We start from the raw sequence: 27,705 nt of genomic DNA on the forward strand, positions 1-27,705 counted from the left end.
ATTTATTTTCTACTTTTTTATCTTGTCTGTATAAAATTTTGCGATAGATATTAAAATTATTCAACGATATTAATAGAAAGGTGCACACACATGCATTTACATATGTATGTACATACAAACGAGCACCAATTAATTTTATTTAAAGAAATGGCGTGTCGTCTATTTCCGCTGTAGCGAACGTAGTACATAGGGCGACATCTAGATGTCATCTACCTCGCCCTATTCACTACAGATGTCGCCCTATGCACTAGACTTTTTATAGGAACTTTTAAAGAAATGGCGTGTCGTCTATTTCCGCTGTAGCGAACGTAGTACATAGGGCGACATCTAGATGTCATCCACCTCGCCCTATTCACTACAGATGTCGCCCTATGCACTAGACTTTTTTATAGGAACTATGCAAAGCAAACGTTTTATGGTGTCGGACACACAACATTGAAAGTTTCTGGATCCACAACATTGAAAGTTTCTGGAGCCACAACATTGCAAGTTGATAAAAGCGTTGTAAAATACAGCTTTGGTATGTGACCGATATGGTGTCTCTGATAGAGCAGCCGCAGCAATCATATCTAGTACACTTGTTGATGTTGGAGTCATATCTGAATCAGACAAAGCTTTTGTAACAGATCGAAGCAAAGTCAGAAGAGAAAAACAAGGACAAGTTTGCAGCAGAATATACAAATCACCGATTCTATACGAGGCTTATATTTTGATGGTCGCAAAGATATGACATTGAACATCGAGATAGCAGGCTCAAAGCGTTTTAGACGTACTATTACAGAAGAACACGTGTCTCTAATTGAAGAACCTGGGTATCGATACCTTAGCCATGTTGTACCAAAATCTGGAAGCGCAAAACATATAAAGGAGGCAATAATATTCGATCTAGTCAGTCGATGTTCCCTTTCCCTTCAAGAGTTGGATGTTGTGGGATGTGACGGAACAAACACAAATACTGGCTGGAAAAACGGTGTTATTCATCATATAGAAACTTATTTACAACGAGAAGTGCAATGGGTTGTTTGCATGTTATACCTTAACGAACTTCCATTTAGACACGTTTTTGAATATCTAGATGGTCCTACATCTGGACCAAAGTCGTATTCCGGGCCAATTGGAAAGGCACTCTTAAATTGTAATACATTACCCGTAGTCAAATTTAAAATCATTGATGGCTTTCTGCCGAATGTAGACACTAATGATCTCAGCAAAGATCAAAAGTATCTTTTGCGCATCTCTCAAGCTATTCAAATAGGGGAATGTCCTCTTGATCTTGCTAAGGCATATGCAGGTTTAATCTCTCACTCCCGTTGGCTAACAACAGCAAATAACATACTCAGATTGTATATATCAACACCAAAACCGTCTACTGCTTTAATTCAAATAGTTGAATTTACTCTTACATGTTATGTTCAAGTATGGTTTTCTATAAAAAAACATAGCTCAATATTAGATGGACCTAAAAATCTCTTCTTGATGATACAGGCATCAAAAAGCTTAACACAAACGTTGCAAGAGGTTGNGTCTACTGCTTTAATTCAAATAGTTTAATTTACTCTTACATGTTATGTTCAAGTATGGTTTTCTATAAAAAAACATAGCTCAATATTAGATGGACCTAAAAATCTCTTCTTGATGATACAGGCATCAAAAAGCTTAACACAAACGTTGCAAGAGGTTGTCCATCCTGTAATACAAAATAATGCTTATTTCGCACATCCGGAGAACTTGCTGTTGTCCATGTATCTGGATAAAAGAAAGCAAACTAGAGAAATTGCATTCAGGCGCATTTTAGAGGCTCGGACTAGCAAAGCACATGATAAAAAGGAGTCTGGAATACGCAAATTTATTATTCCGAAGTTAAACTTTGGCGCCTCTGAATACAGTGATTTAATTCATTGGAGTAATCAAATACTCCTTTCACCACCACTCTTAATGAACGTTTCAAACGAGGAAATTTTCCGACTAATTGAATCACAAGAGATTCCACAGTGGGACTTTCGAAATTTTCCCTGTCACACGCAAGCTGTGGAACGTTGTGTAAAACTGGTAACAGTGTCAGCAGAAAAAGTGGTGGGATTTGAAAATAGAGATGGATTGATCAGATCCACTCTAAAATCAAGGGAAAACATGCCCAAGTTTGATACAAAATCAGACTTTGCATTTACACAGTAAATATGTACTTTTATACAGGGAAGGCACTCGAAGTTTACCTATTAAAAATGCTATAATTTTGTAAATTTTTTGTTTTGTTTTTAACATCAGGTTATCATAAAAACATGTCAATTTTAAAAACAAAAGTATATTACTGTTCGATATAGCCACCTTTAGCGCGAATGATATCTTCGAGTATGTCCGGGAATGCTCCAGATGCTGCACGAATGTAGTCTGAAGGACCACTAGACCACATTCGTGTAGAATGTGAAGCATTCCCGGACAGACACGATGCTATTAATCGCGCTAAAGGTGGATACATCGAACAGTAATACACTTTTCTTAAAATTTAACATGTTTTTATGATAACCTGATGTTAAAAACAAAACAAAAAATTCACAAAATTATAGCATATTTAATGGGTAACACTTCGAGTGCCTACCCCGGTAGAATATGGTTGGATGGTTGGGTAGGGCGGGGGTGGAACTCAAAGTGCATAGTCTCTATGAAACGGGCTAAGTGCTGCATTTACATTATGAAAAAAAGGCATACAAAATTTCGTTACCAAACAATATTCTCTTAATTTTTCTTAAATTTAAAACTTTGACCGCATTGCGCGAATGGAAGATATTCATGAATTCCAAAATTTTTTTCTGTGTTTTATTTGTCTTTAATTACAGCAAGTTTTCCGCGCTATTACGTTTTTAAATTCGTAAAAAGTGTTTTTTCGCTTCACTCTAATATGTATATACATATGTATGGATAATATAATAGCTCTGATCCAATACTTTTCGTGTAAAATCCTGTTAATACGTCAAACAGCAAAATTACTCTATGAAGTGAGAGTAAAAAGTAAGTAACAGCAAAAGTACGGGAACAAAAAAAGCATCGAGTAAAATCTTGCAACTTCATTTTCTACACAACTCTCCAAAAATCGCTCTCATTACAGGTTTTGGAGTACGCGATCATTTTTCCCGTAACTTCCTGCAAGTTCGTGTAAAAACCTGTAAGCTCATTGAGTACTGGATCAGAGCTAATACAAGATTGCACAAAGAGAAGATGACAGTAATAGAAAGAGCCGAAGAAATGAATTTAGTTTCCCATTTTGCAAACAAAATACATATGTATGTATTCATGACTTTAATGTAAACCTAGCGACAGATGAAGCAGAACAACAGCTTACATTTCTAAAAGAATAACTAAATTTAGGAATATATACAAATAGAAATGCTCAAACTACAAGCTCAAAAACAGTAATTGTTGCGGTGTTTTCAAGATATTTTAACGCCCTTGAGTCACAAGTATATAAAAGTATCATATTTTATCAATCACACCGATAACTTCATGTATTAAAAGAATTAAAAATGAAAATGAATAAAAAAAATCAATCAGCAAGATGAATAAAATTAAGTGAAATTAATGTTTAATTTCTAATCTGACCTACATGTGTATGCATTTAGGTGAATCGCCTAATAATACGTTTAAATATAAAAAGATTATCCTCATTTTTGAGCTTAACTCCCTAAGAAAGAGAGATTAGCCATACAAAATTATAATTATAAAATAATCTCAGATTAAACCGATAAGTTTTTGGTGTCCGACCTAGTTTTATCGTTTATACTTGTGAAGAAGAGGAGGAATGTCAAATGTAAAAGTAAACAAAAATCGACGCTAGCAAGGAAAAGAGGTTTGTAAAGGTATTTTTAATAAAATATTAAGTTAACATATATTTAAATAGCATAGTATGTGTAGCAGAAAAAAGTGACCAGGATGGCATAGAGAAGAAGCTTAACTTTTCCTCGAGTTGTGAGAATAACAAGCACAACCAATTTAATAGCTAACGAGCTTTGATTCAGATTATATTTATATGTAAATGTACTTTAATGCTTTGCCGTACGCATATGTTTGCACATAAAATTTTATGAGTACCTAGTGCTCACGACTTTTTTTCTGTCGGCCAGCATTTCAAGCATTTTTCTCTGCAGCTTCTTGACACTCCTCATCATACTAGTAATGAACGGGAACTATGGTTCCACCGTTCGCGTATGTCGGTTTGTTCAAGAGTGCTCTCTCCCAGCAGGTGTGAGAGTCGAGGGGAAAATCCATTGGCCGCCTGTTTTGCTTGCAGCTTTTCGACGTTGAACTTTCCTTGCATTATTGGGGGCCCTTTTTTTGCTGCACCGGGGTGGGGTCGTATATTGACTGCATAAATATAGTGGTGCGAGTCGATGTTTGGCCCTCGGAGTGTACGTATATACATCTAAAACACTGGAAGCATGCCTTCCGTCTATCACAACATGCTCGATTTGGTTACCCGGTTTTCGATCTGGAGACACCCATGTAGCTTGATGGATCTTTTTTTACTAGAACCCAGTTCTACATAATGCCAAGTTTTGGGCAGCATGGCATTTAAATCGCTAAGCACGATTTTTATACGTGTCGGGGGCAGCACTAATATGTACGCTCTAAGCTAAGAGATCCTTGGACGCCTCGTCCTTCCCTTCCATCGGGGCATTGGCACATATAAGCGAGATGTTGAAGAATCTCGCTTTGATGCGGATTGTGGCTAGACTAGACCACTAGAGTGAACGCCGGTCTCTCTCCCACCACAAATCCAACACCGACTTGCGCTCCTTTACGTGAAAACTGTAGTAGACGTCGCAAGGCTCCACACTTACCTTCCTCGCCCCGTCCATCGCATTTCATGGATGGCGGGGACATCAGCCTTTATTTTCCCCAAGACATCAACCAGCCGGGCCGAGGCACCGTCCTGATTAAGGGTTCGGATATGCCAGGTGCATGACCTCAAATCATAGTCCTTCATATGTTTGCCATGATCGTCATCAAAAGAAGGGGTTATCATCCGAGGCATGTGTTTTTTTTTATTGGGACGCGAGGTGTTACGCCCTCCCAGAATATGTATGACCCAGATATAATAAAAATCTGCGAAACCTGAGAGTAAAAATGTTCCCCTTGGTTTTGTTTTCGTCGATTTGCGCCATATGCTTTTAGATTAATACAATTTATATATAGGTGTAGATTTGAATTGTGTTTGTATGCGTAGATCTGAGTGAAAGTTTGAGAAATGTTCAACATGCAAATGAGACAGCTAAGGACACCTAGGCCTAATATATGCATGTATGTATGTAAGGGAATGTGTCACCTTTTTAAATAAATATTTATAGAAGTTGCGTGACAACTAAACAAAAAGTCAACCAGACTCAAGTGAAAAATAAATAAAATGAAATACAAAATTTAAAATACCGCACTTTTATAAATGGACTAAAAATTAGGAAATAATATATCTCAATCCCATAGAATTTGTTTTGATAACTTTTTATTTTTTCATTTTCAATCTCATAAATTGTTTATAATGACTTTTGCTAAAATTTGAAAATCAAAACAAATTCTATGGGACTGAGAAATATTGTTTTCTACTTTTTAATCCATATATAAACGTGGCATATTAAAAAGTTTATTTTATTTTATTTATTTTCTACTTTTTAGTCTTGTCCGTGTAAAATTTTGCAATAGACATTAAAATAATTCAATAATTCAATTTGTTCTATAAAAAAAATATTTATTGAAAATATGCCATTTTAGAAAAATTTGAAAAAGATCACAATTGTAGTTCTGAGCATAGCGCAATATTTAAGTATAGTATTATGGGGTGCACTCTACAATAACTTAAGTTATGAATTTTTTTTACACCGAAGTTGAGTAAAATGAGTACATTAAAACTATACAATTTTTTTTAATTTCATCTAGAATTTTTTTGAGTATGCAGTCTTGTAGCCCATTAAGTATAATTAGTGTAAGTTTTAAGCGATTGCGATTAAGTGTAACTGGTGCTAATATTTTTTTTTCTTTGAAAATGGGTTTGCGCATTTTCTTCCATAAGAAAAAAATGCAAAAAGCCCTCAGCATAAAAAATAGTATAAATCACCGCGATTTTGCAGTAGCTTAAAACTTGCACTTTATTATACTAAAACTTAATGGTCTACAAGACTGCGTACTCGAAAACATTCTAAAAAAAATTTAAATTTGTAATGTACTCATTTTACTCAACTTCGGTGTAAAAAAAATTAATAACTCAAATTATTGTAGAGTGCACCCCATAACACTACACCCAAATATTTCGCAATACTCATAGCTACCATTGTGATTTTTTTTTTATTTTTTTTTGAGATGGCATATTTTAAAAAACTATTTTTTTTATCAAAAAATTGTTAGTGAAACATTTTGCAAGAAAAAATTTTTTAATATATCTTTTCATAGAAAATTTTGGTGTGTGTGTATGTGTGATTCTTTTCAAATTTTTTCCTCGCCCCGTTCTCAAGATCAATTAAGCTCAAATTTCATATTTATTTATTAATTATGTTTAGGCATCAACCCTAAAAATTTGAAAAAAATCAAACACATGAAGTGTGAACCCCGTCCGTTTTGGGATGGAACGCCCCATGTATGTATGTACATCATAGCTGGGCACACCAACACAGTCTCATTTTGTCATGGTATTAGTGCGTCGCGCTCAGTTATGGTTGCCGCATTTTTTATAAATGTACTAAANAATTAATTTCCTTTAAAGAAATGGCGTGGCGTCCATTTTCGCTGTAGAGTATTTAGTGCATATTTTTAGGCTCAATATATAACTACTTGTGGCGAGGCGTCATCTACCTCTAGAGTTTTGATATGATACCAGGCAACGAGGTTGATGTCTAGACGTTTATAGGATCTTTGCAAAGCAGAGGTTTTATAGCAATGAATGGTGTCTGGACACACATCATTGCAAGTTGATAAAAGCCTTGTAATAATAATAAAAAAGGTGACCACACAGTATCGCCGACAATAAAAAGATAGGCAAATAACTCAACGACCGCAATAATATTGCACGCTACATAGCAGGAGTACCAAGAGGACTCAAAAGCGTGAATTTCGGAGTTGAGCCGTTTTGCCACCAAAGCGCCTGGTACATATGCACGTATACCAAGTATATAACACCACTGATGTATTATAACTTTTATCACATAACGGTTGTTTGTAACAGGCAACACGAATCGAGATAGATATAGACAAATCTATGATCAGAATGAAAAAATAAATCGATTAAGCGGCGACTGTCTGTCCGTCCGTCCGCCTGTGCACACGATAACTGTAGTATAAATGGAGATATCGTAACGAAACTTGGTACGTGTACTTCTTTTCAGCGTAGGACGGACGGTATTGAAAATGGGAAAAATCGGACAATAACCACGCCTACCTCCCATATAACGGTAGTTTTCAAATACGAAAACTGTGATATTTTAGTAACTACTGAAGCATATCCACTCAAAATTGATATTTACGATGATTTTTAGACGAAAAATAAGAATATTGTAAATTTTAACTACTGAAGCATATTCACTCAAAATTGATAATAAGGATGATTTTTAGACGAAAAATAAGAATATTATAAATATTTGGAAAATGGGCGTAGCCACGGCCACTTATGATTACATGTGTACATATATCTTGGTAACCGCTCAACAAATTTTTCTGAAACTTGGCACAGTTGTTGGCCGTGGAACATCATACCAAACGGCTGAAAATTTTTTTAATCGGGCCCATATCCCATACCACGGTAATTTAGAGAAATACGAAATCTTCGATAAATCCGTAAATACTGACGCTAATTTATTCAAAATTGATAATTGCAATAATTCTTTAGCAGAAAATACGTTTATGATAAATATTTGTAAAATGGGCGTGGCCCCAAACTCGGTGTGGTTACTGTGCTTTCCATATAAAAGCAAAACGTTCAAAATTATTGAAATCTGACTAAAATTACGCCTACCTTTCATATAACGGAAAATTTCAGAAATGCTTGGAACTTCGATATTTTGAATTTTAAAGACGCTAATTTACTCAAAATTGATACTAACAACAATCCCTTGAGAGGAAGTAACATTATTATGGAATTTTGGAAAATGGGCGCGATGCCGCCCACATATATTTATATTAGTTTATCTCGTTATATCTAAATGATTGTTCTATAGAAGATGTTTGAGATAGACGTAAAACCTGTTTTCCACTTAGCGATATTTTTCGGAAAGGTGAAAAAGCTGTATTTAATACTTGCGCCGGGTATCTAATATTCGGCTCCGCCCGAACTTAGACTTTTTTACTTGTTTTTTTTTTTTAGTTTATCCACGTAATTATATATATATCTATGTACGTATACATACATACATATATGAGCATATGTATGTGAAAAATTTGTTAAATGAAAACGTAATCTAAAATACAACCACGCATTTACATATCTAGTTTTGTTCTTCAACTGTGCTTTTAGTTATATTAAATTTGTTGTTGTTTCGTAACCAAATCGTTAATTTGCACTGCTGACACTCATTTGAAAGAAAAATAGCAGCGGGAATTTCTTCAGTCAAGATTATCTCTCGTTAATAAGTGCTCCTGCTACACCTTAAGACTGGATCAAAATCTTCAAAAACTTCACATCAGTGGAGTTCAACAATTTAAAAACAGTTGTGTTTTAAATCGTAAATCTAAATTGTCGGTTAAATTACAAATCAACCTTTGGTAACCCATGTGCAATGTGTGTTCCCTTTGGTTTTTTATTGTGTGGTCATTAGGGCGGAGTAATTTAATTTCGCAAAAGGTGTATGGCATATTGGGATTCTACGTTCGATTATAAGCAAAAATGGTGAACAAACTAAGTATATACCAAAAATGACGTTTGACCCTGCCAATTTTTAAACAAAAAATCAGTGTATTATATATTTTTCTGAACGAAATTAATTTTTCATTTACAAAATTTTATGTTTCCTTCATGTATTATACTCCTTTTTTTGAAAATTGGGAAAGTCAAACGTCATTTTTGGTATAAAGTTTGTTCACCACTTCGGCTTACAATTAATCGTAGAATTTGAATTTGCCATACACTTTTCTCGAAAATTTTGCTCCGAACAAATCACTCCGCCCTAGTGGTCATATTTATTGTATGTAATTTGTGTAATTTTTTTTGTATTTTTTATTGCTACAAAAGTAAAACAAACAAAAATTTGACGTTTTTTTTGGATCAAAGGACGACTTTTTTGGGGTAAATTGACGATTTTTCAGCGAAAGCTCTCGCAACGCTGCTTGTGGAAATAATATAAATTACAACAAACATTATGCCGTCCCCGCTTGGCGGTAAAAACAGAAATAAATTTAAATCAACCGAAAAGCGTCGGCGGTAAAAACGCTACCATTCCATATGCCTTTGTGAGTTTTATTTTTTACAGCGGTTAACCGACAACTGCTTTCCGTCGTCCACTGCAATTCTGAATAGAGCTTAAGAGCCTAGAGAAACCTGAATCACATGAAGAAAGCATACCTACATATACATGTACATTTCAGAGCGACAGACTCCACGCGAGGAGCATCAGAAGGAGAGCTTCCAGGCGCTCAAGGAACGGCACTCCGTCAATCACTGAGGGCGGCCACTCTTACCACTATACACCACATTCAGTTTTCGTTTTATTGATTTTATTTTCACCATACTCGCGTCTTTATTTCTTAAGTCCCATATGGTTTCACCTAGTTTTTCATTATTCTGACATAACCTCAAAGTAAATTTCGCCCATTTTTGTATCAAACTTTTTTTTATTCTTTTGGTTTTACGTAATGGTGTATATTTTCATGCAACGTAAATATGTAGTCGAATAATTTTTAGTCCCTTATCGGACCATCACCCCTATATGTACTTATGTATATATTTTGGACTTGCCAGAGTCCACAAATAATAATTTGATTTAAGTTATGTAGTGTTATACCTTGTACAGGCTTAGCTCCACCAATTTATTTAAGTTTTGCATCCAATCCTCATTGTTTTTTTTATATATTATAGGTCCTGTAACGAACCCGGTTTATCCGGTCTATAGCTGGGCTGTGGCTCCGTCGGATGTTCGGTTTCCTTATCCAAACGTTAATATAAACTTGCGAATGATTCTTATAGTAACCCTTCTTTATTTCGCTATTTAGTTGGCAGCGTTTGCACGTCACACCAATATAACGTATTTCCTTGGCGGCGTTTCCACGTCCCACCATATAAGTACTACTTGGCAGCGTTTTCACGTCACACCAATATAACGTATTGCTTTGGCAGTGTTTTCACGTCACACCATATACCTTAACTACCTACTAAGCAACTTAGTCTTCACAATCGTTGTTTAGCCGTTCCAATCTGCGTTTGCACGATCGACTGGAGAATACGACTACTCTACCAGAAGTGATCTCACATTACATTTGCTGCTGTATTTATACTGTCCTGCACGCAGGCAGATAGTTATCCTAACAACATTGTTGCTAATATTTTCTTTACTTCCTTTTACTTNAGCCGTTCCAATCTGCGTTTGCACGATCGACTGGAGAATACGACTACTCTACCAGAAGTGATCTCACATTACATTTGCTGCTGTATTTATACTGTCCTGCACGCAGGCAGATAGTTATCCTAACAACATTGTTGCTAATATTTTCTTTACTTCCTTTTACTTGTTCTTACCTAAGTACGTCTGTATGTACTTCAAATTTTAATATAAATATGTACATATGTATTACGATCTCACGTATGTATATAATTAACAATTCATTTAATATGTATATTGACTTATAATAATTATCAAAATTCAACAATAAGTATATATGTATATGTATATAAAAATTAAATTCAAATTGGTGAGGCACTTAGTGATGGACTTGGGGTTTTCACAACCCCCCCTTTACTTCCCTCTGGACGCGTGATCGTCACCATCCGCGCGCCTGTGATATGCACGCGGTACACCATTGTACCCACCGCATGCCTGAAGGTCTGGCGTCTGTTTTGTTGTCGCTGCAGCCGCTCTTGGATGACCCTTACCAGTTCCCTTGGTAGCGGGTTTGTGGCGCATCTGGTGTTGCTGCTGGCTGCGCTGCATCTTCCTGCAACCATCTCTCGATCTCCTGAATCATCATCGGGTCTGCTGGCTCTGTGTTTGTGCTGGCCAACTCCTCCAACAACTGCTCCAACCCGCGGTCTTCCTCCACCAACAGGGTGAGCGCATTCTCCTCTTCGCTTCCTTCATCGTAATTTCTGGTGTCAGCTGCCACTGTCGTCGCCGTTACGTCGCACAATGCCTGCGCAAGTGGTTGTCGCCACGATTCGGTGTTGTGTGACGCGTCGTTAAAAATTCGCATCGTCATTGTGATGCGCCGGACATACTCTATGTAACCCTCACCTGGGCGTTGGCAGTCCTCCTGTTCGATGTCCATTTCGCCCCTGCGTGGCTCGTCATAGCTGTCATCGCCTAGATGCCACTCGTAGTCATCGTCGTTGCTATCGTCGCATACTTCTGCTGGCGTAAACGTGCCGCTACCCGCCTCGCTGCTTGCTACAAAACTCCGAGTCGTGTAGTCGCTTGGGTTCCATGATGCAGGACTCCAGCGCCCCTCATCACTCGCACCGCTGTTTGGGCTTTCGTGAACGTATATCTCTGTGGTGGCCTGACTTGCGTTGTCTTCAACGCCTTCTCCTCCACCAACGCCAGTATGCTGCCTGATTTCCACCTCATTCAGGCGGCGCAAACACACTTTCAAAGTGTCGTCCTTTACGCCCATCGCCTTGAAAATTTTTCCAGTTGCCCGGGTATCCATCCATCGCTGCAGTCACTTTTTGAGTGGCGGGTCCTTTGGGATGTCCTTTTATATTAAACATTTGGGAGACAGTTGCCTTTGCGCGACAAACTGTATACTACTATACTATACTATACTATACTATTTGCATTTTGTTATTCTTTGGTTTATATTATTTTAGTTTGTTATTGTTTTATTCAGCTGTTGTGTTCCAATGTTGCCCACTCTCCCAAAAGGGGATTTTTGCAGGGATCGATATGTCAATATCGGAATAGTTTTGCCAGCCTGGGAAAATGATGTATCCGTTTTACGATATTAATTATTATTATTATATTTATTATTATTATTATATTTGCTGATATTATTCTGTGTATTAATGCTTTTTATATATATTAATAATTATATTGCCTATGTTATGTTTGTGTTTATATATGTTATGTTTATATTTTAGCTTTATTAATGATATTCAAAATTTTTGTTTGTTTATTTCCATTGGCATGAATTATCTCCCTTTTTTATCGTATTCTCGTGCTACAACCTCGTTCTTCTTCTTTTTCTCAGTCTCCTTCTTTCTTCTAAACTCCTTCCTCTTCTTCTTTCCTTAAAGCTCCTTCTTCTTTCTTTAAACTGCTTCTTCTTCTTCTTTCTTTTAAACTCCCTCTTCTTCTTCCCTCTTTTGTCTTATATTTTCTCTTGTTCTTCTCTCCCCTTAGGGTCTCCTTTTCATGGCAATCGCTCCCATATTTGGCAATTGCCGAGTTATCACATTTCTGTCTATGACCGAAGTTTACCTATTCTTCGCCTTGCGTCGAATTAGGCTCAGGTGCATGCCGGGGGAGGATTTGTGGTGACTCTGCCGCGTCGGCCTCTTCATCGCCGTAAAATGGCTTCAGCTCACTCAGATATGCTGTTCTGCTCTTACCGTTGAGTACCTTGTCTAATTCGACGATTACTGGCGAAACGAAGTTCATCACTCGGTACGGCCCAGCATACTTCGGTGCAAGTTTTGCCGCGAAGTTTTCCGTCGCCTTCCTTCACCAGCACTCGGTCACCTACCCCTGGTCGCCATTTCCTCCTGCGCAAGTAGTAATGATGCGCTTGCTCGATTTCGCCTTACCATCTCAAATATCTCTCGCATTTTCGTTGCCTTCGCCTCTGGTGGCGTCGTCGTTTGGCCTGTACCGAAAGTTTGTTCGTTGTAGAGGGCTTTTGGTACTCGCGGCTCGCGTCCTTGCACTAAGAAGGCAGNTTTTATATATATTAATAATTATATTGCCTATGTTATGTTTGTGTTTATATATGTTATGTTTATATTTTAGCTTTATTAATGATATTCAAAATTTTTGTTTGTTTATTTCCATTGGCATGAATTATCTCCCTTTTTTATCGTATTCTCGTGCTACAACCTCGTTCTTCTTCTTTTTCTCAGTCTCCTTCTTTCTTCTAAACTCCTTCCTCTTCTTCTTTCCTTAAAGCTCCTTCTTCTTTCTTTAAACTGCTTCTTCTTCTTCTTTCTTTTAAACTCCCTCTTCTTCTTCCCTCTTTTGTCTTATATTTTCTCTTGTTCTTCTCTCCCCTTAGGGTCTCCTTTTCATGGCAATCGCTCCCATATTTGGCAATTGCCGAGTTATCACATTTCTGTCTATGACCGAAGTTTACCTATTCTTCGCCTTGCGTCGAATTAGGCTCAGGTGCATGCCGGGGGAGGATTTGTGGTGACTCTGCCGCGTCGGCCTCTTCATCGCCGTAAAATGGCTTCAGCTCACTCAGATATGCTGTTCTGCTCTTACCGTTGAGTACCTTGTCTAATTCGACGATTACTGGCGAAACGAAGTTCATCACTCGGTACGGCCCAGCATACTTCGGTGCAAGTTTTGCCGCGAAGTTTTTCGTCGCCTTCCTTCACCAGCACTCGGTCACCTACCCCTGGTCGCCATTTCCTCCTGCGCAAGTAGTAATGATGCGCTTGCTCGATTTCGCCTTACCATCTCAAATATCTCTCGCATTTTCGTTGCCTTCGCCTCTGGTGGCGTCGTCGTTTGGCCTGTACCGAAAGTTTGTTCGTTGTAGAGGGCTTTTGGTACTCGCGGCTCGCGTCCTTGCACTAAGAAGGCAGAACTGTAGCCGGTGGCTTCGGAAACACTGGTATTAAGCGCTAGTGTTATTTCGGGTAGTAAGTCGTCTCAATTTCGCTGCTCTTTTCCGGTAAACTGTGCAAGCATTCTCTTTATGTTGCGGTTTGCTCTCTCCGTCGGATTTCCTTGTGGCGTGTATGGTGCGATGAGTTGATGCTTAACTCCGTAATCTCGTAGTAGCCGTTTTAACTCTCTGCTGGTGAACTGTGTTCCATTGTCAGTGATAACAATTTTCGGGACTCCAAATCTAGCGAGTACGCGTTCTCGAAACGCTTTGTTGAGGCCTTCAGCTGTCGCCTTCCGTAGAGGCACAATTTCCACCCATTTGGAAAACTTGTCGATAAAGACTAGTACGGTTGTGTCTCCGTGCTTTGATCGTGGCAATGGTCCCACAAAGTCTGCGCATACTGTAGCCCAAGGTTCTTCTGCGATCTGGGTCAGCATCTTTCCCGCAGATTTTTGTTGGATGGGCTTATAAATCTGGCAGGTAGTACACTGTCGGACATACCTCTTTATGTCCCTGGCCGGAGGCCAGTAGTAACGTGCCGTCGCTCTCGTTATCGTTTTGAGGATGCCCATGTGTCCTGCGCTTGGACTGTCGTGAACTTCCTTCAGTACTCTCTCACGTAGTGGCGTTGCCACGCATAGCTTCCACGGTGTTGTGTCTTCATCATCCATCTGTACTGTGATGTCTCGATACAGTTCGTTGTTTACAACTGTGTAGCCCGGGAACTTTTCTGGTGTCCTCTGCACCTATGCCATTTTCTCGGTCAGCCACTTGCAGGCCATTGCCTATTTATCCTGCACTAATATGTTACGTCTTGGGGTTGTCGTGATAGTGCATCGGCAACGACGTTCAACTTACCCTTGCGGTACTTTACATCGAATGTATGTTGCTGGAGTTCTAGTGCCCATCTTGCAATGCGTCCTGAGGGACTCTCGATCGCATTCAGCCATTTCAAGGATAGGTGGTCGGTGATAACCGTGTATGCGTAACCTTCCAGGTACGGCCTCATTTTCCGTATAGCCCACACAATGGCCAGACACTCCTTTTCGGTCGCCGAGAAGTTTTGCTCTGCCTTGTTCAGCCGTCGACTAGCGTAGGCTATGACTCGCNTAGGTGGTCGGTGATAACCGTGTATGCGTAACCTTCCAGGTACGGCCTCATTTTCCGTATAGCCCACACAATGGCCAGACACTCCTTTTCGGTCGCCGAGAAGTTTTGCTCTGCCTTGTTCAGCCGTCGACTAGCGTAGGCTATGACTCGCTCTGCGCCGTCTAACTCCTGTGTCAGTACCGCACCTAGTCCAAAGATGCTGGCATCGGTTTGTAGCGTGAACTGCTGGGAAAAATGTGGACAGGCTAATACCGGTGCTTCCGTTAGTGCGCACCTTAATTTTTCAAAGGCCGTCTGTTGCTCGTTGCCCCATTTCCATCGGCTTCCTTTCTTCAGTAATGACGTCAGAGGGTGTGCAATATGCGAAAAATCCGAAACAAATCGCCGATACCATGACGCCACGCCCAGAAAGCGCCGTAACTCGCGTGTGTTTGTTGGCGGCGTCAATTCTTTAATGGCCGCAATCTTGTCGGGATCGGTGTGAATCCCTTCTTCGCTCACCACATGACCCAGGTATTTCAAACTCTTTTTGAAAAACTCACACTCAGTCTCAATTGTCGAAATACTTCTTTCAGGTTTTCCATGTGTTGTCCTAGCGTAGCACTCGGGATAATAATATCGTCCAGATAAGCAAACGTGTGCGGTTCCAATTCTGGTCTGATGACTTTTTCCAGTGCTCGTTGAAACGTCGCTGGCGCTGAACGTAGCCCGAACGGCATTACGCGCCACTGGACCAGGCCGCGTCCTGGCACAGTGATCGCAATATACTCCTTACTACTCTCTTCCATCGGGATTTGCCAGTAACCATTCTTCAAGTCCAAGCTGCTAATGAATTTAGCGCTTCTCAGTCGATCCAAAATGTGTTGGATTCGTGGGAGTGGGTATGCATCCGATACCGAGCGCGCGTTAAGTTGCCGATAGTCCACGCAAAGTCTCCACTTTCCGTTTTTCTTCTTTACGAGCACGATTGGCGCGCCGTGTGGGCTGTGCGACGGCTCGATGCAATGCTTCTCTATCAACTCGTCGATCTCCCTGTTTATTACCTCCTGCATTTTCCGGTTTTTGGGAAAGTAGCGCTGTTTTATGGGTCGATAATCTCGTATTATAATTTTATGGGCGGCGATGTTAGTCGTCCCCGTTATCTTCTCGAATGAGAGCAACTCCTTCTTTAAGCTAAGTGTACACGGTAGAGAAAAAACGCGAGATTCAGACAAAAATCTCGCTAGAGACGTGTAAACACTCAATAGAGCTCTACGAGAGACTCACCTACAAAGTCTACGTGGGTGTTATATAGTGAGACTTTTTCGCCGTGTACACAGTCCAACGTAGCTAGATCGAAAACTCTACGACAACTCTACGCTCTATTTGGCAAGCTAAGTAGAGTTTTTGCTCTACGGAGACGTATGGTAGTCCTTTATATGAATTTCCTCACAGTTTGTTAAATTTCGAAATGGCTACGACATTAAAACGTGCTAAATTAAGTTGGAGTAAAGAAACAACTTTACAGTTGATTGAATTGTACGAGTCAAGATCTGATTTGTGGAAAGTTACAAGTCGTTTATATAGTGATCGGTGAGTATGAATTTTTAATCGAAATTAAATATTTTGAAAGGTTTTGCATATTTACAGAAGCCACAAACTAAAACTATGCGACGAAATTGCCACAGTGCTAGAGGTGAGTTCGCACGAAGTTTCTCTGAAAATCCACAACCTTCGCTGGCAATATAACAGCGAATTAAGAAAGGTAAAACAAAGAAAAAGTGGGTCTGGTAGTGAGGACAAATACATACCTCGTTGGGAGTTTTTTAATGCACTGAAATTTCTTACTAACGGTGGTGTTAAATCAAACACATTTACGAACATGATAAGTGCTCAGTTTTTATTTTAATTAAATTTTAGTATATTGCCATGATAGTTCACCTTCTGGGCTTACAAAGTAGTTTTTGAAACATTCTTGAACACATTTTGCTTCTGTTGTGGCATTTCTTTGTTGTTGGCCATGTATTGACATTAGGTCATTGTTGCATTCATTTCGCCACTGACCTAGGATTATTTCCCCACTGAGTCCCTCTTTATCGAAATCAGAAGTTAATGCGTATTTATTTGAACGGCTCATCATAAAATTATGTATCGTACATATAGCAAGAATAATTTTGCTGATTTTGTGTTCATCTAAATGCACAGGTTTTAATAGAATACGAAATCTTACTGACATAATTCCGAATACATTCTCTATAATGCGTCTAGCTCGTGAGAGACGATAGTTATAAACACGTTCGGGGCCATTCAAATTTCTATGCGGGTATGGTTTCATCAAATATGGTTTCAGAGCAAATGCATCGTCTGCAACAATAACATACGGCAGAGCTTGCCCATCATCAGTCAACGGTAGTGCCGGTGCAATTCCTAATATATTTTCCTCTAATGCTTTCGCTAATGAGCATTGGCTGAAGACTCCACCGTCAGATATCCGTCCTTTGCATCCCACATCAATGTACAACAATTTATAGTTTGCGTCCGCGAGAGCGGACATGCTTCTACTATTTGGTGGTGCAAACATGTTGACATGTTTACCATCTAGGACACCTACACAGTGTGCGTGTCATTAGCGATTCGTAACCATTCTTCCTCGGTTTCTGGTATCTATGTAAATAAACTCTAGGCGAGAGGTAACTATTATCTACCGTGTACACAGCTTGTAGAGTTCGTGATAAAGAAAAGTTGAGATTTCTCTATTTTTTCTCTAGCTAGAGCGAATATCTCCTAGAGTTACTCTACCGTGTAATCTTAATTGAGAGAGGAGATTTTTATTTCAGTAAAACTCTCGAGAGATTTCTCTACCATGTACGCTTACCTTTCAGAAATTTTCGACTTCCGTCGTATCCTCGGTGGATATAGGTTGTTCATTTGCGGCCTTTTCGCCTTCCTCAGCTCTCTCTACTTCGCGCACTTCTAACATCGTCGTACATGCAGCCTTCGTTCGGATATCGTTCTCTGCCTTCAGCGTCAATGTCTGCCCTCCGCAGCTCACTGTTGTGTTGGCCTTTGCCAGGTAGTCAGTCCCAAGGACCATGTCATCGACTAAACCGGGTATGACGAGTAATTCGCTCCTATGCTCTTGATCGCCCACATTTACCACCGCCTCTACCGCTTCTGTGGCCGATATTGGTCTGCCATCTCCCATCACCACACTTTTGTTCACTCTTCGCGACCGCTCGATTCCCAGGGTGCTCGCTGCTCTAATGCTTAAAAAACGTCTTGTTGCTCCCGTATCAACCGCCGCTATTACTGCTCTACCATCAACTGTTGCTCTGGCGATTACTCGCCCTTTCGCTTGCTTAAGAATTTGTGTTACATTGGCTGAGGGTGCGTTACTGGGGACCCCACTCTTCGTCGCGAATTGGGTCCTTGGCCGTTTCCCTGTTTCCCACAGCAACAGTCTGAAGTTCGAATGTTCCGCCGACCACACGTCCAACAGAATTGCTGGATATTGTTGCGACATTCCATTGCGAAATGTCCATCTTCTCCGCACCGTCTACACGCCATTCGTGGGTTTACTCGGCTAGATTCGCCTCCATCGTGCCATCTCGCTGGCATCGCATACCTCTCTCTTTGCTGCTCCTCCCAGATTGTGTAGGTGCGCTCTTCATTTCGTCGCGGGGTTATCGCGCGGGGCAATGCTCGTTGCGACTCCTTCTCTGCCACGATATTCTCATATTCTTCGGCCAGACTTACCAACTCTCCAAGAGCGTTGAACTCAGTTTGCTTGTTGTACAGCTGGTACTCGCTTCGGCAGTTCTTATATATGCGTCGAAGCTTTTGTGCCTCCGTATAGTCGGAATGACGCATTAGCCCAGTACATAGTCTTTAAATGCCTCTCTGGGCCGTTGCACACGCTGCCGTATCTCATCATCGGGTCTCTCAAAATAACGGGAATTCAAGAATAACTTCAGGAAGTCTCGCATACACGTCTCCCAGTCGCCATGATTGTTTCGTAACCAGACGAGGGCTCTATCCATAAACAACTCGGGTAATGCTCGTGGAAGTGCGTCTCGTTCTATCTCGAACCCATCTGCTAATTCCTCGACGCGTTCGATGAAACCCAGCGGGTCCTTGCCGCCATCGTATTTGACGCCCCATTTGCGTACGCGGTCCATGATCGTTGGGGCTGATCGTTGTGAGTCGACGTATACTGGATACATGGGCACGTTCGGCGTTCCTCTCGTACTGTCGTCTTTGATGGGTTGTTGTGTAGGCGGTAGTAGTAGCCCTTCGGTTCTATTCGGTGTTGGTGCGTTCACCGCGCTTGTAGATTTCGTATGCTTAATCGCTAAATCAGTCACCCAATCGCGATGGTTCTCAGTCTGCCCTTTCTCTTGTATAAATGTAGACAGACGCTTACGCAGCTCCTCGACGGTCCCTGAATTGTCAAGGCCGAACTCCGTCGTATAGGTCACAAGCTCCTCTATATTTAAGTAGTACACCCACTTTCTTTTCACCATTTTTTTTTTATCTTATGTTCCTTTGTTTCACGTTACCCTCTTATTGGTAAGGAATGTTTGATCACTTTCACAGTTCTTAATTTCTGGGATTTTCCCCGTGTCTCAATCACTTTATAGATGTCTTTGCACTCTTGCTAAGTAGTTTTTTTTTCTAAATCACTTCACTTCACTTTTTTTTTATGAGTTCTTCTCCTTGACCCTTACTGCTTCTTTTATTTATAAGGGCCCCACGTTGGGCGCCAATTGTAACGAACCCGGTTTATCCGGTCTATAGCTGAGCTGTGGCTCAGTCGGATGTTGGGTTACCTTATCCAAACGTTAAAAAAAAATACGCGAATGATTCTTATAGTGACGCTTCTTTACTTCGCTATTTAGTTGGAAGCGTTTGCACGTCACACTAATGTAACGTAACTCACTTTAACGTTTGATTTTATTATTATTAAAAGAGGCTCGGAGGAGGTTAAATGGCGTAGTCAAGTGTGATGGCGACTGTCAGGGAGTGAATTCATATCACAGCACAATCATGACATTTACCCACTTGAGAATGCTCCCACTCTAGTGGGCCGCCTATACTCTTGCCAGGTATTGGACGTTTTTTTTATTCTAAAATAATTTTGATTCCAGCCTCTCCCATCTCCAGTATGCATGCGCCTATATCACATGTGGGTAGTCGTTGTGAGACCATCAAAGCGATCAAACGTAAAATCCGAAAGCAATTATAGTATAAAGGTGTAGAAAGTCACGCTAAGAGTGCAAAATTATACCATAAACAACTTTCTATCCAAAAAAACAACCTTGTGAATTATTCTCAACATAAAACCATTGTTAAAGCCGGTTTCCAAACAATATCAATAAACCACCAGACGTTGCCAAGGAGCCTGCTCCAAATATCCCATTACTGCAATGGGATAGTAGCAAAAATTATCAAATAACTTCAGACAATCCAATTTACTTAACAATGACAAGAACAAATAGTGCTAACAACATGTCAAACGTTTCACCTTTTCTAATCCAAAAAGCAATTGACGCCACGTGTGGTGAAGTATTGATATGCAAAAAAATACGAAGTGGTCAACTGCTAATTAAAACCAAAAATGGGAAACAAGCGAACAAACTCACTACTTTAATCGCTCTTTCAAACACAATCACAATTGACATTTCTCCGCATCCATATCTCAACTAATCTAAGGGTGTTATTTATTGCAATGACCTACGAAATGTACCCGAAAGTGAAATTCTACAAGAACTGAGACCACAAAACGTATGTGACGTTAAAAAAATCTACAAAAATGTGAACAATGAACTAATATAAACTGGACTAATAATCTTAACATTCTCAACAACATTGTTACCCATCAAAGTTAATATTGGATACATGAAAATTTCCATCCGCCCCTATATACCCCCACCAATGCGTTGTAAAAATTGCTTAAGATATATATAACCACCTTAGCAAATTCTGTAAAAATCTAAAAGTCTGCCCAAATTGTGCAAATAATTACCACGTCAACGACGATAACAACAAAACATGCGAAGAAATTCCTAAATGTATAAATCATACTGCTTTTGACAAAAGATGCCCTATTTTCACCAGAGAAAGAGAAATACAAACAATCAAAGTCACATCAAACGTTGATAACAGAACTGCGAGAAACATTTACAATGATCGTCATCAACTCAACAACGGAACATATGCAGAAGTATCCAAACAGCCAATAACAAAAACTATAATTCACAAAAGCGAATGTCACCTTCAAAACATCACCCGATTCGGACAAACGTCAGGCAATGCAACAACCACTTTCTCAACAACAGCGTCAACAGCAACTCCAGCTTCACCCAAAAGCTCTCTCCCAGCTATTTCACCACTAAGCAGAGAAATAACAGAGTATGATGATTTGATGAGCGAAGCTGAGTCAGACACAGAGCTTCCTACCTCATCGAAACAGACAGTGAAAGTTCTACCTAGAAACATATCCAAGAAACTACAAAGCAAAATAAAAAAGAGATCAGCAATGTCAAAGAAAACAAAAACTCCAAACACAACTCTCATCAATAACATTGACACCGACAACTTTTTCGACGAAGAATTTTAAAAGCATTGTAAAACAAAACAAAAATTAAGACAATATACACTAACGCAGTTCATATATATATATATTATAGACATATTTAATAGTATCACCTACTCACACACATATGTATATACACTACTTATACTCAAATTCGTTCTACAACAGTAACAAAAACCTTTGACTGACAATGATAGCGACTTTAAAAGTTATACAGTGGAACATAAAAGGGTACACGAACGATTACAACGAGCTACAAATTTTAATAAAAAAACTTAATCCCCAGATTATTTGTTCACAAGAAACCCACTTATATAGTGCTAATTCCGTACCTATCCCGATTAATTTTGAAATCTATATTTCTCCCGCACAACATAATTCTTTTGGAGGTTCAGCGATACTTATTCATAATTCTATCCCACATCAAATTTCAAACAATTCCCCCGACGATTACGACATTGTAAATATGTTAGTACAATCTAAGTTAAAGTTCAAAATAAGCTCTGTATATATTCCCCTCCAAGACGACGTTTAGCATAAAAACTCTTAAAGATATCTTCCAACCCACACAACTGCCCCAACTCATTTGTGGCGACTTTAACAGTTGGCATTCAAGCTGGGGCTCACCCAAAAACAATGCCCGTGGTAATACATTGTTTAAATTCATTACACAATCAAACTTATACTGGGATTCCATAATTCGGTCTCATCTCAAGTCACTAAATTTGAGACAAATTTTTTGTGACTTTGTGACTTGAATCGATTTTGGTATTCAGTAAGAGAGAGTCACAAAATGTTTACCAAAAATGTGTGGTGAATACATACAGAGACAATCAGCTGATAGCATGTTCCAATTGGAGATGATAAAAGAGTTCAGCAAATATTCATTAATCGATAACATACGAAAATAGGGGTTTTAACCGCATTTAAAAAGCAAAATCTTCGTTAAACCTATAAAGAATGTGATTACTACTAAGCATTTATACAAAAATGTTTGATCATCGTGTTTTATAAGCGTTTTATCTGAATCGATTATCCAAGAGAATATATAAAGGACAGAAAAGTGAGCAATCGATTAATGCCGTATTCCATCGCTATTCACATTCAACTAAAATGGCCGATGAAGGTAAGTAATTGTAAACAAACAGAATTTTCTTATTTTGTTAATTTTCTTTGAAAATAAGATATTTTAATTTTACAGACATACACAAGACAACGCGAACAAGAAAGGAGCAAATTGAGTGCTACCTGGCGTTTATGCGGAGCCACCCTGAGTTAAAGCTCAATAAAAATGATCCTACACGGCCAAAAAGGATAGAGGAGCTGTGGATAGAGCCAGCAGAGCAACTTAACGCTCTTAAATGGCCGATACGCACTCCGGCTAAATGGAAAGAGGTAAATCTTAAAACATATATAAAACAAGTAAGAGCAGCGCTGTCTTCGGCTATGCCGAAGGCTTCATACCTTTCATGAACGTCTGAAAAAATTATTTTAACAGATTACTGCATTTGAAAAAAATGTATATATTTACGGCAGACATACCTAGATAGAGGAGATACATATATAAAAAATTATATCTAAACAGTCAAAGGTATGAAAGATATACCTTATATAGCACCAATCTAAGTGATTTTCACTGCTGTGTGATCAGTATGTAAACCGGTAACACAATTTAATGGGTTTAGCTTCCAACATAAAGGAGATATATCGAAAAACTGGTATCTGAACAATCTGTGGTATGGAGGCAATAAATAGGTTATAGCGACCGGATCTTTGTTAATTTTACTGTAAACTTTCTATTGATAATGAGTGAAAATAGTGCGAAATTAATGTTTCTAGCTGCATAAATGGATAATTTATAACAAAAAATCTCATATCTGAACAATCAGTTGTATGGAGGCTATAGGTAATAGCGACCAAATCTTCATAATTTTCACTGTATTCTTTTGATAATGGGTGGAAATAGTGCGAAATTTCATATTCCCAGCTGCATAAATGGAGGAGTTATAACGAAAATTCTCATATCTGAACAATCAGTTGTATGGGAGATATATGTTATAGTCACCCGATCTTTGTAATTTGGACTGTAAGTATTCTGTTAGTAATGAGTAGAACGGTGCGAAATTTCATGTTCCTAGCTGCATAAATGGAGGAGCTATGACAAAAAATCTCATATCTGAATAATCAGTTGTATGGAGGCTATAGGTTATAGCAACCCGATCTTCGCCATTTTCACTGAAAGTATTCTTTTGATAATGAGGGACAACCGTGCAAAATTTCATGTTACTAGCTACTTAAATGGGGGAGATATAACGATAAATCTCATATCTGAACAATCAGTAGTATGGGAGCTATAGGTTACAGTGCCCCGATCGTTGTAATTTTCACTCATAAGTTTTCTGTTGATAATGGGTGGAAGTATTGCAAAATTTCATGTTCTTAGCTGCATAAATGGAGGAGTTATAACGAAAAGTCTCATATCTAAACAATCAGTTGTATGGGAGCTATATGCTATAGTGGTCCGATTCTTCCGGTTCCGACAAATGATTAATACAATATAAAAATACACCCACTTACCAAATTTCATCAGGATATCTCGAAAACTAAGATACTAGATTGCATACAAACAGACGGACGGACAGACAGACAGACAGACAGACATGGCTCAATCGACTCAGCTCGACGTTCTGATCATATAAGTATACATTTTAATTTTTATTCTGGTACTTACACACATCGGACCAAAGTTATAATACCATTTCATGCTCATGAAAGGTATACAAATTGTGCGTTATAAGAGTTGCACATTATTTTTATTTCAGTCTTTAGCCCATTGGAAAAACCAAGTCCGATCCAGGGCTAGGAAGGCAAAGGCCCATCGCTTGGTGACGGGCGGAGGTCCCTGCTTGCAAGAGGAACTTACGGAGAGGGAGCAACAGGCATTGGACACGCTCGGGTCGGACGTGGTGGACGGGATGGCTGATATTCCAAACGTTGGTGCCGAGGTAATACACACATACTGTCAGGATTAAACTTCTTTCTTCATTATCAAGTAACATACGCACCGTACATATGGATGAATGCATTTATATGCAAAACAACTATTTTTGATTTTTCAGACTGAAATACTAATTTCTTACGACCCCGGTAGTCCTATTATCCAAACAACGGACGCATTAACTGATACTCCGACAACTTCCCGTCACCGCAAAGGAACCTCTGGTGAGATGTTCGGAGAGATGATGGCATCTATAAGGGAGAGGAATGACGAAGAAAGAAAATACAGAGAAGAATCTCTAAAATGCGTGGCAAAATTTTCTAATTCCATGAACAATATGGCCAGTGCAATATTGACCTTGTCCCAAGCCATAGTCAATAAAGACTATTAAAGTTTCCTGCCTACATACATACGGTGACGGAAAAAAAGTTTCACAAAACTAATTTTTGGCAATACTCGCAATGTTTTTCATGCTAAATTTTTTGTGATTATGTTTTCTAATAACATAGTTTCTACGATAAAAAAGCATTCTGATTAACAAGTTTGAAGTTAAGATGAAAATTTTCCGATTTTTTTAAGTTTATACGAAGTTCTAAGCTTTGATTTAAACAGTTTTTGTTATCGTAGAAACTATGTTCTTAGTAAAAATACTCACAAAAAATGTAGCATGAAAAACATTGTGAGTATTGCCAAAAATTAGTTTTGTGATTTTTTTTTTCCGTCACCGTATGAATGTATATTTTTACTCAATTAAAAACTTAAAAAGCTACCTGTTCACACACATACATTGAATTAAAGACTGAAAAAGCGACCTCATTACATACATACATATGTATGTACTTATTGAATTAAATAGTCGTCGTGTTTTTTAGTTATGGGGCATACTTATGTATGATTTTATTGAATTAAAGACTACATACATATGCATGCACCCTTTTATTGAACTAAAAGCTGAAAGCTATTTGTTAACATAGATATGTAAGTTTTTTATTGAACTAAATTTCTGTAAGCTATGGACAATAAGCTGTTTTAAAAACACATTTGATTTCAGTAAATATCTTTCCGATTCGAGTATTCAGTTACATATACCGGTTTCAATTAAAGTACAACGAATCCAAAATTTTATATGGTTAAAGCATTTAGGCAACTTTGACGTGCCCTTCTGCCTTCGGAGTAATACTCTGTCAATTCTTTTGGCTCATTCGCACCTGCATTATCTGGAGTGGAGTCTTCCTGCAACATGGTTTCCTCTGTTATATAAATACCTCATTTTTGCAATATATTGTGGAAAATCGCGCATGTATATACAATAAATGCGGCATTTGTATGGCTATATCTGAGCACACGCTCTTTTGATAGACACCTGAAGCGAGATTTGAGGATCCCAAATGCGCGCTCTATACCGTTTCTAGCCTTTATGTGAACTTTGTTGAAAAGGAGTTCATTGGCTGATGCAGGGCTTGCTATTGGCGTAAGAAGCCAAGGCTCCAAGGGATAACCAGAGTCGCCCAAAAGCCATTTAAATGCTCCTGAAACGTGCTCTGTGATGAGCTTAATCCTTACCGGTGATGTTGTCCAAATACTAGCGTCTGTAGTACTCATGGGGAACTACTCCAGGGGTTGAAGATGGTGGGGCAATTATGGCCACATGTGTGCAGTCAATAGTACCTATTACTCCTTTAACTCCGAATTTGTTATGAAAACTGAAAATATTTTTATAAATAAATGTATTTTTCCATATGTCTATACAACTAACCCCCTCTTAATGCTGTTGTTGTGGTTAGCAGCATTGGGAAAACTTATTTCAAAATTTTTGTGTTCTACAACAAGCCTGCATATGTGTTTTGTGTTTCTAGAGACGCTGGGCTGACTCATGGCTGAGAAATGGCTATTTCCAATGCAGCTTTGGTATGTGCCATTCGAGAGAAAATATAGTACTGAAATACACTAAAATGAAAACAGTATTTAGTAAAGTACATATATTTTTTCGACCAGTAAGCTCAAACGGAATTCTAGATTTCCGAGTGTATTTGTCGTGCGGTTTTAATTCCTGAAGAAGGTCCCAGCAACACGCCTCTTGCGGGAGGCGTAACTCTTTATACTCAACCCAATTGAAAGAGCACAGTTCAAAATTTGTAAAAATATATACCTAGCCCCTCGAACCCTTCCAAACGCCCAGGGAAACCATTTGAAAATAGGGTAAAATTAGAATTTTTGCACAGAAAACGAAAACTCGTGCTACGCCATCCACGTTAACCGCGCTTAGAAAAATTCAACACAGTATTTCAGCGCTGAACTCACTCCAAAATTCACAAAAAAGTCATATTTCAAACCGAATTTATTAATGAATTAGTGTTCAATAAGATTAGGTAAATAAAGTCTGGAGCCTTGACTACAAGTCTGTGTAAAAATTTTTTGGATCGGGTCACCCGTTTGGACACACACAAATTGTTGTTAAAAAGCATTACCTGGCTTCATTTTAATTAAAAAGCAAGCAAATATTTCTTCTTCCATATTTTTCGTTTTGTGACCTACTTACGACCAGCTGACAAATTAGTGACTTTGTTTTGAGACTAGTGACGTGAGACAGCTGAATACCAAATAGTCTCAAAATCGATTTTCACCACCTGTTTAATTACAAGATCAACCTTCAATATTATTGGTACGAATCGATCAACAAGTCACATCACTGATAAACCTCAACGTTTGATTGCTTCCTATTGTACTCATCTTCATGCGTACATACACCACATACATATGTACGTACATAACTACATCTATTGTCTATGCTGCCGTTAAATCAGGTCATTTTACTGCACAAACCCAAATTGTTATTTTGTGATGTACACACATGCGTACATATAATAATTGCAATAAGCGAGAAACTAATTTAAGGAGAAGCAATGTAATGCAAATTTTTTATTCCAAATACGAACCTGAAGTAAACGACACATAGGCGCTAATACTTAAACTTGTTTGTTTCATTTTGTACTGGCTTTTTCTTGGGCATTTCGTTGTCTTTTTTATTTATTGTAATTGCCACTGGTCGGTAAAAAGGCTTGCCGTCCACAAAACA

General features: G+C 38.8%; 1 long non-coding RNA gene and 1 pseudogene across 1 annotated transcript in view; both read right to left on the reverse strand.

Annotated features, from left to right (window-relative positions):
* The window catches only part of LOC108362963 (uncharacterized), an 11,007-nt gene extending 1,457 nt beyond the window's left edge, over nt 1–9,550 (reverse strand). Inside the window, exons 1-2 of the long non-coding RNA XR_001847544.1 lie at nt 9,540–9,550; nt 2,975–2,986 (exon numbers count right to left, since the gene is read on the reverse strand). This is a non-coding gene — a long non-coding RNA (uncharacterized LOC108362963). The remainder of the gene's footprint in view (nt 1–2,974; nt 2,987–9,539) is intronic.
* Nucleotides 9,551–18,428: 8,878 nt separating this feature from the next.
* On the reverse strand, nt 18,429–19,559 carry LOC108362960 (uncharacterized; annotated as a pseudogene).
* Between the last annotated feature and the right edge of the window lie 8,146 nt (nt 19,560–27,705).

Source organism: Rhagoletis zephyria, unplaced genomic scaffold, assembly GCF_001687245.7.
Source record: "Rhagoletis zephyria isolate East Lansing unplaced genomic scaffold, Rhagoletis_zephyria_1.1 Rzeph_scaffold_01153, whole genome shotgun sequence".
NCBI classification, from domain to species: domain Eukaryota; kingdom Metazoa; phylum Arthropoda; class Insecta; order Diptera; family Tephritidae; genus Rhagoletis; species Rhagoletis zephyria.